This window comes from Phocoena sinus, chromosome 15, assembly GCF_008692025.1.
Source record: "Phocoena sinus isolate mPhoSin1 chromosome 15, mPhoSin1.pri, whole genome shotgun sequence".
Lineage (NCBI taxonomy): Eukaryota > Metazoa > Chordata > Mammalia > Artiodactyla > Phocoenidae > Phocoena > Phocoena sinus.
Window position 1 is genome coordinate 14085671 of NC_045777.1, and position 13285 is coordinate 14098955.

The 13285-nt window shown below is 45.0% G+C and overlaps 1 protein-coding gene across 2 annotated transcripts in view; it reads right to left on the minus strand.

The window, feature by feature from the left end:
* The window catches only part of EYA2 (EYA transcriptional coactivator and phosphatase 2), a 256403-nt gene that overhangs the window by 180304 nt on the left and 62814 nt on the right, over positions 1–13285 (minus strand). The window lies entirely within an intron of this gene.

The following is a 13285-nucleotide window of genomic DNA, read 5'->3' on the forward strand; positions in this document are numbered from 1 at the left end:
TGTCTATTCATATCTTTTATCCTTGCCCATTTTTCTACTGTTTTTTCTTTCCCCCCTTTTTTGTTGATTTGCTCTATAGACTGCCTTGTAGAGTCTAGGTATTAGTCCATTGTTGGTTTTATTTATTTATTTATTTATTTATTTTTGCTGACAAAGCAAAAGACTTCATTGGAAATGGGCGCCCGGTCAGGGAGCAGTGGGGTAAGGGAACGCAGGAGAACTGCTCTCCATTGTTGGTTTTAGATGTTGTAAATTTCTTTTCTTAACCTTTCATCTGTCTGTTTTTTAAAAAATATATGGTGTCTTGTAGAACAACAACAAAAAAATCTTATATGTTTACCCAATAATGAATGTTTTCCCTAGGTGTAGAAATGATTTCCCTAACCCCTGGATATTAAAATTTGTCTACGTTTAAAACTATTGACTTGGAATTTTACCTTTTATAGTTAAACCTTTAATTAATCTGGAGTTTTCCTTTTAACATGGATTAAATTTGCATTTTCTTCCAATATTGGAGAAAATGAAAATAAGCCAGTTTTCCTAATTTGTATTGAACTCTCCAATTGAATTCACCTCCCTGTTATGATGGAACTGTTTCTATTTTTGGTTCAATCTCACTCTCACAATAAAAAATAAAATCTACAAAACATTGTTTTAAGGCCTTGCAGGGCAACCAAGGTAGGACTTGAGGGCCCAGGATCCCAGAGAGATGCGAGACACGTACTGAATTAAGTCTGACCTCTACTACTTTTCACCTCAAGACATTTGCCGATTTATAAGCACAGAAGAAAAAAGAAGGAGCTTTGAGTTTTCCAGCCTCATTGAGTTAGGGAGACAAAAATTGGACTTCAGGATACTAAGGCAGCTAGGACCCAAGGAGCTAAGATCCTAGAGATATGAGAACCACAGAGAAGTTAGCCTGACATTGTTGACAGTCATTACCCTTGCGTTTGCTGAAACCTAAGCTGGGTGGGGTAAGAGTCAAAGAAGTCAAGCAGAAAGGGGTGGCTAAGAAGGCAAGAGACGAAGCAGAGCTTTTGGCAATCTCCCAGTACTAGGGAGACAAAATTGGAGTTCGTGGCCCATCAAGGATAAGAATCCTTGGGACGACCCTGGTGGCGCAGCGGTTAAGGCTCCATGCTCCCAATGCAGGGGGCCCGGGTTTGATCCCTGGTCAGGGAACTAGATACCACATGCATGCCGCAACTAAGAGTTTGCATGCCACAACTAAGGAGCCGGCTAGCCACAACTAAGGAGTCTGCCTGCTGCAACTAAGACCCGGCACAACCAAATAAATAAATAAGTGAAACATTTTCCCAGCAATCAATGAAAGAAATGTTAAAAATTTATTAAAAAAAAAAAAGGATGAGAATCCTTGGTAAACACACCAGACTTTTAGTGAGACCCCTGAAAGGTCATTCCCTTGGAGTAAAGACCAACCAAATAGATCCTGTCTTGAATCATTTTAATCCCTTATTGGATCAAAGCGATTTGCCTCTACTATCACCACCTGCCAGAAGAGCAACTTTTCTTCTGGGGAAGATGTCATCTTCCAGAGTTTCCACAATTTTTCATACACAATGTTTAGCATGTAATAAAAAATTCCCAGGCACGCAAGGAGACAAAGCCAAACAATCAAAAACCAAGACAAAAAAACCTAATTCATATATAAGATTCAGATATTAGTGTAACTAAACACAGACTTCCCAGCAACCTTGATAATATGATCAAGAAAAGAGATTTACAATGGACAATGCTACTAGAATCCTTAAGAAAAATCAAATGGAAATTCTAAACCTGAAAAATACAATAATTGAAATTCAGAACTCAATAGAGCAGTTGAACCACAGATTGGATATAGCAGAAGAAAAGAATGAACTTGAAGATAAGTCAGTAGACACATCTCAGAAAGAAGTTTGGAAAACAGGTTTTATAAAAAGCATAAAGGAAACATGGGACACGGAGAAAAGGTCTAACATACATGTAATAGGGGCCACAGAGGAGAGGAGAGAGAGAACAACTTAGAAACAATATTTAATGAAAAACTGACAGAAAACCTTCCAAGACTGATGAAAGACATCAAGTCAAAGGAATCAAGAAGCTCTGTGAATCAGAAGCAGGATAAGTACAGAGAAAAATACTCCTGGGCATATCATAGTCAAACTATACATATGTGAGAATATATTAATATATTCAGCCAGAGGGTAAATAAGACAAATCTTTAAAGAAGGACTAATCAGACTTCTCAACAGAAATGATGGAAACTAGAAAACAATGTAATTTCACCTGCCAAGGTAGAATCCTATGTCAGCAAAAAAATCCTTCAAAAATGAAGACAAAAATGAAATAAACTAAAATTAAGATTATTTGCCACTTTGTAGCAAATAGACTTGCACTACAAAAGAATACTCTGGAAGCATGAAAATTCAGCAAGGGATGGAGAGTAACATAAAAGGGTAAATTCAAGAGTAGGAGAGGACTTAATGAACTTAACATGTTCTAAGGACCTTGCATTTTCCTTGAGGTGGTTACCAGTACTAATTTATAGTAAACTTTTAAAGATTTATCAAGGACCCAGTCTATAATCTTTAGGGTAATTGCTTAGAGAATAAAAATAATAAATGTATGCCAACAAGCTAATGGAGAAGAAAATGGAATAATAAAAATACTTGATTAATCCAAAGAAGGCAAGAAAGTGGAGAAAAAGAAACAAAGAAGAGATGGAACAAATAGAAGAAAATGATAGATTTAAACTTAAATTTATCAATAATTACATTTAATGCACTAGGGTCTTTGTTAGGTAACGTAAGATCTAAAATTCAAACATACCTAGAGCAGTTCAAATGCACCATCCTTTGGAGGTAAATAAATAAATATCAACAAAGCCAAAACAATAGAAATGTTAGTCCTGGGAATTCCCTGGAGGTCCAGTGGTTAGGCCTCCGTATTCTCACTGCTGAGGGCCCAGGTTTGATCCCGGGTTGGGGAACTAAGATCCCACAAGCTGTGCGGTGCGGCAACAAACAAACAAACCCCCAAAAAGTAGTCCTTAAAATAAATACAATATATTAAAAGAAAAAGTTAGTCCTCACACAGTAAACAGGACCATGAGTTAAGAACCTGACCATTGTTTTTCCTGCTGCCAGCTATAGCTTATGGGTACTGCTATCCTGTAGAAGCAAACCATTAACAACGAAGTATAGCAACATGAATAGTTCAAGACAACTCAGGGAGAAAAATCCTTCCAAAAATTCTAACCATAGCTCCCATTTCCCAAGCACCTATTACGTGCCAGGCAATTTCCCTAATTACTTCTACATTATCTTCTTTAATTCTCTCAACCACCCAGGGAGATATAATTATCAACTTCTATTTCCCAACAGGCCAACTAAACACAGATTTAGGTCTGAGCAAAGCATAGGCATGAAGGAAAGGTGGATCATTCCTGTTTGGTGAACTTTTCCTGTTCTGCCTTGAGGATCTAAAAAAAAAGCTTTGTGGACTTTCCTGGTGGCGCAGTGGTTAAGAATCCGCCTGCCAATGCAGGGAACACGGGTTCGAGCCCTGGTATGGGAAGATCCCACATGCCGCGGAGCAACTGAGCCCATGAGCCACAACTACTGAGACTGTGCTCTAGAGCCCACGAGCCACAACTACTGAGCCCGCGTGCTGCAACTACTGAAGTCTGCACGCCTGGAGCCCGTGCTCTACAAGAGAGGCCACCACAATGAGAAGCCCACACACCATAACGAAGAGTGGCCCCCACTCACCACAACTAGAGAAAGCCCGCGCGCAGCAACGAAGACCCGATGGAACTAAAAATAAATAAAAAGCTTGGTAAATTTCAGCACAGGGCGAATTCTGTGTTCTTATTTTATGGGTCATACTGTTTTATTATTGAACTACCTGGGGCAGAAGAGGAGGGGGCGCTGATCTCTTTGGTGTTTTGAGGGCTCTGAAGGTCCTAACCTGGCCCCAATTATAGTGCTCATCTTACAGACGATAGAAATAAAAATAGCTAACACTTCAAGAGCATTTACTCTGGAGCCAGGAGCTCTTCCCATGTATTGGCTCATCTTAATCCTATGAAGTGGGTAGAGATGAGGAGACTGAGGTTCAGAAAGTGAACTGCTAGTTAGTGGTGGAGCCAGGATTCACAACCAGGTGGTCTGCCTCCAGGGTCTGTGCTCTTAACCACAGCTTGCGAGTAAAATTGGGTCAGAACTTGAACCCAGGATCCATCCAGCTCCAACACCCACTAAGCAACCTGGTGGGAGTACCAGCTCTGTCATCTGCTACATGTGTTCAAATCATAGCTTTGTGTCTTATGAGCTTTGTGACCTTGGGCAAGTTGTTTAACTTCTCTGAGCCTCATCCAAAAAAAATGGAGAAAATAATAGGACCCTCCCTGGCAGGTTATCCTGCAGATTAAGTCAGAAAAGGCATGAGTGAGCGGGTGTTCAATAAAGGGTAATTACTGACATTATTTGCATTCACACAGACAAAAGTTTGAAACACACAGTTCGTTTTATGTCAGGTCGACACTGGGAAGTGCCATGAGGACCATCTGGAAACCACTGGTTCCGACTGTGGTCTGATGGGCAGAGTTCAGTTCTCTTGCAGTTTGGGGGGAGACGTCCTTTGCTTTCTCCCCCTCCTCCCCTCCTTACAATTATCTGAAATAGGAGACCAGCTTATTCTCTTTGCAGGGGAAGTTAGAAATCAGACAGTCTTAACAGAGTCTGAGGGGAGGAGAAAGACTCAGCTTCCCTTTCATGAAGGCAGGGAAAGGAAGCAAAGGCGTGGGATTCATTTACAAAAAAATTTTTTTTCCTGTGTTGCACTGTTGCAAAACCCTGATACCCCTGCTGCTTCAGATCCGGGCTAGGAGGAGCGAGAAGAAAGAGGCATCCGAAAGCCTCTACCCTCTGCCTTCTCCTCAGCCTGCTGCTGCCAGCGGCTTGCCATCATTTGTTACCCTTGTCACCACCCCTGTCCCCGGGGATGGAGAAGCTCTGGGGGAGCGTGGGGCTGCTGGGGGAGCCCAAGAGATGACAGCTGGAGGGTGGGGGCTGGGGGCAACTTCAAAGGCTGGGAAGGATCAAAAGCAGATGGAGGGTCCCAGGCGGATGGGCGGCTCACCTTTCCACACCCGCCCCTGCCGAGTGCACTGCTACCTTGGCTGGGAACAGTGGCCCTGCCTGCTGGATGGAGAGGACAGATGGCCAGTCGACCAAGGGGCCCTTAGAGAGGGCCAACTCCCAGCATCTTTCAAGGACTTAGAAATCCAAACCTGCCGACAGCAATCACAGGCTTCTGGACAGACAACAGCTGTGGCCCAAACCTGGACGTTTCTGGCCGCCTACACCCCATTTGAGTTCACTCAAAATACATCTGCTAATCGTGAACTGGCTCTGGCCCCCGTCTCCCCTATCGCGGGTGGGGGGTGGAGGGCCCCACTGCTCGCACCAAAAGCCCAGGATCATCCTCCCTCCTCCCTCTCCTTCAGCTCTCACATCCAATCCATCGCTGGGTGTTGTCAAGTTCATCTCCTACACATCCACGGAACCCGTGAACCCTCCACCCCACGGCCATTGCCCAGGGCCAAGCCGCCACACTCTCTGCCCTGGACAACTACCACGGCCGCTGTACCTGTCTCCCTGGGGCCATTCTGGCCTCCCTCCAGCTTGTTCTTTGTATACCAGCCAGAGGGACTTCTGACAACATAAATCTGAACATGTCCCTGCCCCCTTCACCTCATTGCTTATAACCTCTGATTGTTCTAAGAACAAAGCGAAGACTTCTGAACACAGCTTTGATCCGGCTTCCCTTCACTCGCTGTCTCGTTCCAAGGCGCTGGCCTTCCTCTCACTCCACACTCCCTGTCACGAGGCCTTTGCACGTGCTGTTCTCTCTGCCTGGAATACCATTCCCTCCTGCTCGCCCTTCAGAGGTCTCAGCTCTAGCATGACTTCCCCAGGCCCTTCCTGAATGGGGCCCCTTCTCCCACGGCACCGTCCGCAGACCCATGCCCCTCTCTTGCACACGCCAGTCACTATAACAGTTTTTAGACACGTTTATACATTATTTGATGTCCATCTGTCTTCCCAACCAGACTATAACCTCCCTGATGGCAGGGATTTTATTTTGTCCACCACTACATTCCCAAAATCTCCTGCAGCGCCTGGTTCTTGATAACTATTTAGTAAATACTTGTTGTATGGTGGATGAATGCGCTGTATGAATAAATGTACTTATTCAACCAATATTTACTGACAGCCTGTTATGTGTTCCAAACACTGTGCCGGTCACTGCCATTGTCACCGCCCTGGATGGGACACTTATTTACAGTGCATGCCTGGCCTCTCCAGGAAAGGAGTTTGAGAACCCTCGGTTACTCTTCCTTCCAGCATTAGCACAGTATGTAGGACATGATCAGAAGTACATGGATGTTGGATGCTACTGTCCCCTAGGCCATCCCTGAAGGGAGAAGTGGTCCAAGAGCTCCTGGCCACGTGATACAGGTGTTTGTTAATTATGGTTATTATACTATTAAGTTCTGCCTGGCTATCATGCCTTTGGTTTTCCTGCTCCCCCGCCCCCTTCGTTTTATTTTTTACCCCAGCTTTATTGAGATATAACTGACATATTTTGCAAGTTTAAGGCACACAATGAGATGATTTGATACATGTATACATTGCAAAGGGATTCTGGTAGCCCTGCTTTGAGCTCAGAAAGCAGGAAGAGAAAGCAGAAATGTCCAGAGTCACAGCATGGTGGAGAAAGTCATCGCTTAAGAAAGAGCATGGCGGGAGCAGCGGGTTCCTGGCATTCTGGCCTGGTGGGTCTCACGGCAATAGCATCTTTTCTTTCTTTGGGGTAACTGCCTCTCCCCGACTCTCTGTCCACGTGGCTTGGGAGGGGCTGACCGACCAACAGGCCCCATCCCTCTGTCTAGCGACTGGCTCACGGGTGGTGGTCACATGATTCAACGGAGCCCAATGAGAGGCCTGGGATTAACGGCTGGAGAAGAGACGCTCTTTCCCACGGGACATGAACCTTGCAAGGTGTCTATTTTACTAGCAGTGCAAGTCCACAGACCACCTTTGAGTAGCCGGTCTTAGAAGACTGTGATCCCCATTCTCATACTTGTACAGCGCATCTTTGGTGTTCAGTGTGAAACTCAGAGTACGAATAAACTGCAGACACAGTGAAATTCAGGGGCTGCTGGCACCACGGACGACTTCAGCATCTAGGCGGAAGGATGCCACATGCTGACTGGTACAGTCACAAGCCCCTCCTCCTGTCCACATCTCCATCCTCCACCCTGTCCCCTTACAGTGGGGAAGATGTTACTTAATAGAAGTTGTGGGGTTAGGCTGGGATACATCTCCCCAGATGAATGAGGTCCTCTCAGTCTCCTCTCCGAAGGCTATGAAGAAGGCAGATAAATGAAGTAGGGACACAGTTGACGCTAAGTTCATTTCCGGATTTGTTCATTGAGTCAGGCTGTCAATCATTTAGAATCACTGACTCTATTCATATGACATACCAAAAAAGCAAAGCTGTTACTCATTCACTAATTTATTTCACTTTTTGTTTGAAGACCAGGGACTGTTCCGGGCACTGAGGATACAGTGTCGAATCAGCCAGACAAGTTCCCTGCTCTCATGAAGTTGACACTCTAGATTGGGATTTGCTCTCCAGTCTTAGGTGGCATTCATCAATGGCTGACCCCAGATGGCTGGGTTAGATCTCCCGGTCACAGAGATGTATCTCCTCCTGCTGAGAAGACAGCTCTATTACCTGTATTGCACTTTCTTATGATACAATTTTAATGACCCAGGTAATGTCTCAAAATACGTCAATAAATTTTAGAATTTTAGATAAAATTATAGTCACCTTTGGTCACTGTCTCCTATCAGCTGTATCCACAATTACTAACACAATGAAGAGCTTTGCAGATCTTCTTCTAGTCATAAACACACAAAACACCCACATATATCCTTAAAGTACACAGTATATCGTTTTAGAAATGTATTTTATGAATGTGTTTTTATCAATGTCATTGAGCTGAACATCCTGTTCTAGGACGTTTTTTGCTCTAATAAGAAAGTGTCTCGTTGTTCGTCCACTTCATGACACAGAGATCTAGCTTATTCTTTTTAGCTGTTGCATAGATTCCCAGGGCTCTGGGCCAGTCCTCAGTTCTCCCAAGTTTGGTTATAACTAATGCCACACTGCCTGGGATGGGTCTTCTCGGGTGCACATGCATGTAGTTCTCTAGGGGTGACACCCGAAGTAAAACTGCTGGGTCTGCCTTTAAAATTGTAAGGGACATTGGCAAATTGCCTCGGAGTGTCTGATCTAATTTATATTCCCAATGGCCACGCCTGGTCCTCACACCTTGTACTCTTTCCGTTCCCTTATCTGAAAGCCTTTATCCAAAACTCTCTTAGGAAGACAGAGCAGTGTTATGAATACAGGTATGGCCCGCACCCACTGCTCAGCACCGGCTTTCAGCCAAGCAGATGAAGTTCTTATGTCAGAAAGAAAAGTTTTATGTCTTACGTCAGAAAGGAAAACCAGCCTGGGTCTTGAATCTTAGCCCCAGGCTAAGCTCTCTCTTTCAGGTCTGATAAATTCTCTTGCAGGTGAACTTGGTGCAGAATAAAAACCGTCAATGGGAGAGCTTTACTACGCTTCCCTCAGCCCTGATCTCATGTAAGACAAGGGCCCATTGTTTTGAAGAATCCAGTTTTGCTTTTTATTTTGAGATCATTGCAGAGTCATAAGAAGTTGTAAAAAATATACAGAGAGATCCTGGATACCCTTCATTCAAATCCCTCCCCCCCGGCCCCACGATTATATCTTCCGTAACCACAGTACAGTATCAAAACCAGGATATTGACATTGGTGCAGTGTGTCTGTATCTCTGTGTCATCTTACCTCATCTGCAGGTTCATGTAACCACCACTGCAATCAGGAGAGAACTATTCCATCACCACAAAGGTCTCCCTTGTGCTACCCCTTCAGAAGCACCTCCACCCTAATCCCTCCGGCACCCCTAACCCCTGGCAATCACTAATCCTTTCTCCATCTCGATAATGTCGCTTTAAGTATATTATATAAATGGAACCTACAGTATATGACCTCCTGAGATCGGCTGAAGTTCACATGACTCAAGTTCAGATGCTTGCGTTTTCCAATATTCACTAGACCCACAAGAGGCAACCTTCAAAAAAGCACCCAATGTGTGCGGTGACAACCGAGATGGGACCACACACATTCCGCTGATTTCAGGTTGGGTTCAGCACAGCCCTGGAGCAAAACGCAGAACTTTATAGAATATTTCTCATGCAGAGCCAGAAAAAAAAAAAAACCCAACCCACAACCAACAAAACAAGGCACAAAGCAGAACACCCGGGGACTCTTACTGTAAGGGAAGGCCTGCCCTTGCCAGGGATGGCTGGAGAACATCAAGTGCTCGGAGGCCACGGGGAGCCACAGGACCTCCCCAACAGGCAAGCAAGCAGCGGCCGGCAGAAGGCAGCGTTTCTCGAATCGCGAAGGCATTTTGCTTTGAGTCCAGTCCCAGCCCTCAGCAGACACGACACCGACACTGCTGCCCATCGCTGTTCTCTCCTAACTCACCCAACCACAGTCCACTGCAAGGGCCGGATCCATTTGAAGCCATGGAGAAACTGGTTCTGAGGCTACAGAGCAAGGACATTTCAATGCGAATGCAGGGGTATGGTTTGCAGAAAGATACTGGAAAAACGGGAAAAGAAACAATACTAAAAACGAAATATTAGAATACTTTCATCCTACCCAAATCCTTAGTTGTGCCCCTATGGAGCACTGACCATTACAAAACTGAAAAATACTAATTCTCACGCAGTGAATGCTGTCTAGGAACCAGGCACTGTTGCTGTTGTTGTTTTTTTGGCTCCACCACACAGCATGCAGGATCAGACCCCCGACTGGGGATCAAACCCACGCTCCCTGCAGTGGAAGCATGGAGTCTTAACCACTGGACCACCAGGGAAGTCCCATCAGGCACTGTTTTGTCTTTTTTTAAATTAATTAATTAATTTTTGGGGGGCTGCGTTGGGTTTTCATTGCTGTGTGCGGGCTTCTCTTGTTGTGGTGCATGGGCTCTAGGTGTGCGGGCTCAGTAGTTGTGGCGCACGGGCTTAGTTGCTCCACGGCACGTGGGATCTTCCTGGACCAGGGCTTGAACCCGTGTCCCCTGCATTGGCAGGCGGATTCTTAACCACTGTGCCACCAGGGAAATCCCCAGGCACTGTTGTAAGCGCTTTTTCAGGTTTGAGCTCATGTTATCTTCCCAATAGCCCCTATGAGATTGGCTGAACTTAGATGCCATCTTATAGATAAGGAAAGCAAGGACAAGAAGTTTAAGTCACTTGTCTAGAATCAACTACAAGTAGCAGAGATGGATTTAAAGCCAGGATGTCTGATTCTGAATGTTGTACTCTCTCGCCATCTGCCACATCGGCAGCAGATGTCTTAAAATTAATCTTCCCTAATGACGGATCTCCTCTAATTACATCATTACCCCAAAACTGAATGGGCCATGCAGTGACTCATGAGTTCTTAAATGGTTTTCTTCTTGTTTTGAGGTTAGTTCAATTTTATGCAATTTCATATAGTTAGGGGGGTTTTTTCCCTCCTTTTTTGGTAAGATGGTTTCATGGTAAGGGCTAGAAATTATTTTAATGAAAAATCTGAATCATACACCAAAGCAGACAGGATGGTAAAATGAGTCACTGAGCGCCACGCAGATTCAACGGTTTTCAAGATTTTGCCATACGTGTCTCTTCAAAGCTTTTTGGTTTTGTCTTGTTTTGCTTTTTGGTGAAATTTTTAGACGAATTCTTGAAGTCTTCTCTCTCCACCGTACTTCATTTAAAAATACGGGGCTTCCCTGGTGGCGCAGTGGTTGGGGGTCCGCCTGCCGATGCAGGGGACGCGGGTTTGTGCCCCGGTCTGGGAGGATCCCGCATGCCGCGGAGCGGCTGGGCCCGTGGGCCGTGGCCGCTGGGCCTGCGCGTCCGGAGCCTGTGCTCCGCGGGGGGAGAGGCCACGGCAGTGAGAGGCCCGCGTATGGCAAAAAACTAAAAAAAATTAAAAAAAAAAAAAAAAAAATACGGACACTTTCTATTATCACACCTAACGAAAGTCACAATGCTTCCTGGTGCCGTCTTGAACATAGTTCATCTTCAACCTTCCCAGTTGTCTCCACGTGCCCTTAGTTGGTTTATAAAATTCAGGATCTAAACAAAGGCCACACATCACATTTGTTTATTGTGTCTCTTACATTTATTTAAGCTAGAATAGCCACCTTTTTTTTTAACAGACTATTCACACGTTGGAGAAGTAGGTTAGTTGTCTTGTAGACTATCTCATGTTCTGGATTTTTCCGTTTGCTTCCTCATGGTGTTGTTAACTTATTTCTCTTTCTACCACATTTCCCATGATTTTGCTTTAAAACGAGATTAGGTTTGGATTAATTGGGTGGGGGAGCAATGCTTCAGAGTGGTGCTGAGTTCTCCCCATCGCATCACATCAGAGGGGGCACGATGTCCAGGTGTCCCCCTGCTGGTGATGCTAGTAAGGGTCAGCTGGCCTGGCTGGCAACACCCTGCCTCCTCCATCACCAAGTTCCCCGCAAACCTTTCATCTAATGTTTCATCCACTGATGCTCATGGCCTGAATCAATTATTTCATTAGGGGTTTGGAAATTTTCTTTAAACTTTTAATTTTATGTTGGAGTCTAGCCGATTAACAATGCTGTGATAGTTTCAGGTGCACAGCAAAGGGACTCAGCCATACATATACATGTATCTATCCATCCTCCCCCAAACTCCCCTCCCATCTAGGCTGCCACATAACATTAAGCAGAGTTCCCTGTGCAATACAGTAGGGTCGATATCATATGGTATTTCTCTTTCTCTGTTTGACTTACTTCACTCAGTATGACAATCTCTAGGTCCATCCATGTTGCTGCAAATGGCATTATTTCACTCTTTTTAATGGCTGAGTAATATTCCATTGTATATATTAGAAATTTTAAAAATTGTATTTTGAATCAAGAGAATGACCCGAGAGTATCACAATCATATGAATACATTTGTGTAGCGTCCACATTCTTGCAAATCTCTGCCACAAACCTTTCTTCACTGCCCTGTCGCATCCAGCCTGTGAGCTGGGCAGAGCCAGCAGGAACCCAGAACGGTGGGGTGACTAAGCAGACCCCCTTGGGTGCCCAGGTTCAAATCCCAGCTCTGCCACTTACCAGTGGTATGGGATCTTGCTTGACTTCTCTGCCTCAATTTTCTCACCTGTCTAATGGGGATAAATGGTACCACCTGGGTCTACTGTGAGGCTGACTTACTGCTTGTACAGTTCGTAGAACAGACTAGGATACAGAGTAAATTCTTTTCTCTACCCTTCCAAGTAAAGAAACTGAGAGGCCAACAAGCTAAATAAATGTCCTCAGGTCCCAGAGCTAATGACAGGGAGCTGAAGAGGACACAAACCTCGGTCCATTGCATTCCATTGTGTCAATGGAATGTTCTTCCACATTTTGAAAATAATTGCAAATAATTAGGAAAAACACCTTTTGGGCATAATCAGAGTAATACCTAAATGGCTTAATATAACACCAGATCGACGGCGCCACACGATGTGGGCCCTGAGCACCCCTCCAATTTTATCTCCTGGAAGTGAGACAGGCTGGGACCCGGACCCTTTGCTGCAGTGCTTGCACCTGGACAAACATCTCCTCCAGCGACAGAGTACAAAGAAACCATAAGGGACTAAAAACAACTGCTCAAATAACTGCACGCATGTGTAGCTGGGGCAAATTATGAACAACAAGATACAAAAAGACCAAAAACCCAACTGCCACTTCTTAGGTGCCAGGAACAAAAGCAGGGTACTTGCACATGCACCCTTCACACAGCACCACCAAGGGGATGGGCAGACCACCCAAGCCACGCCTCCACCTCGGCCCCTCGACCCACCCCTACCCTCATCCCATTTAAGGGACCAGCTCATCCCCTCTCAGGGAGCCAGCAACGGAACCTATTACTAGTTTTTACTCCCTTGTGCTGCAGCACGAGTCCCAGTAAAGCCTTGCCTGAATTTCTCCTCTGGCCTCTTATCAATTTCTATTGATTAAAGAGTCCGAGAACCAGGCTAGGTAACAGAAGGTCTGCCCTTCCTCCCTCTCCTGCAGGGACACTGCGCGTTTTGCTTT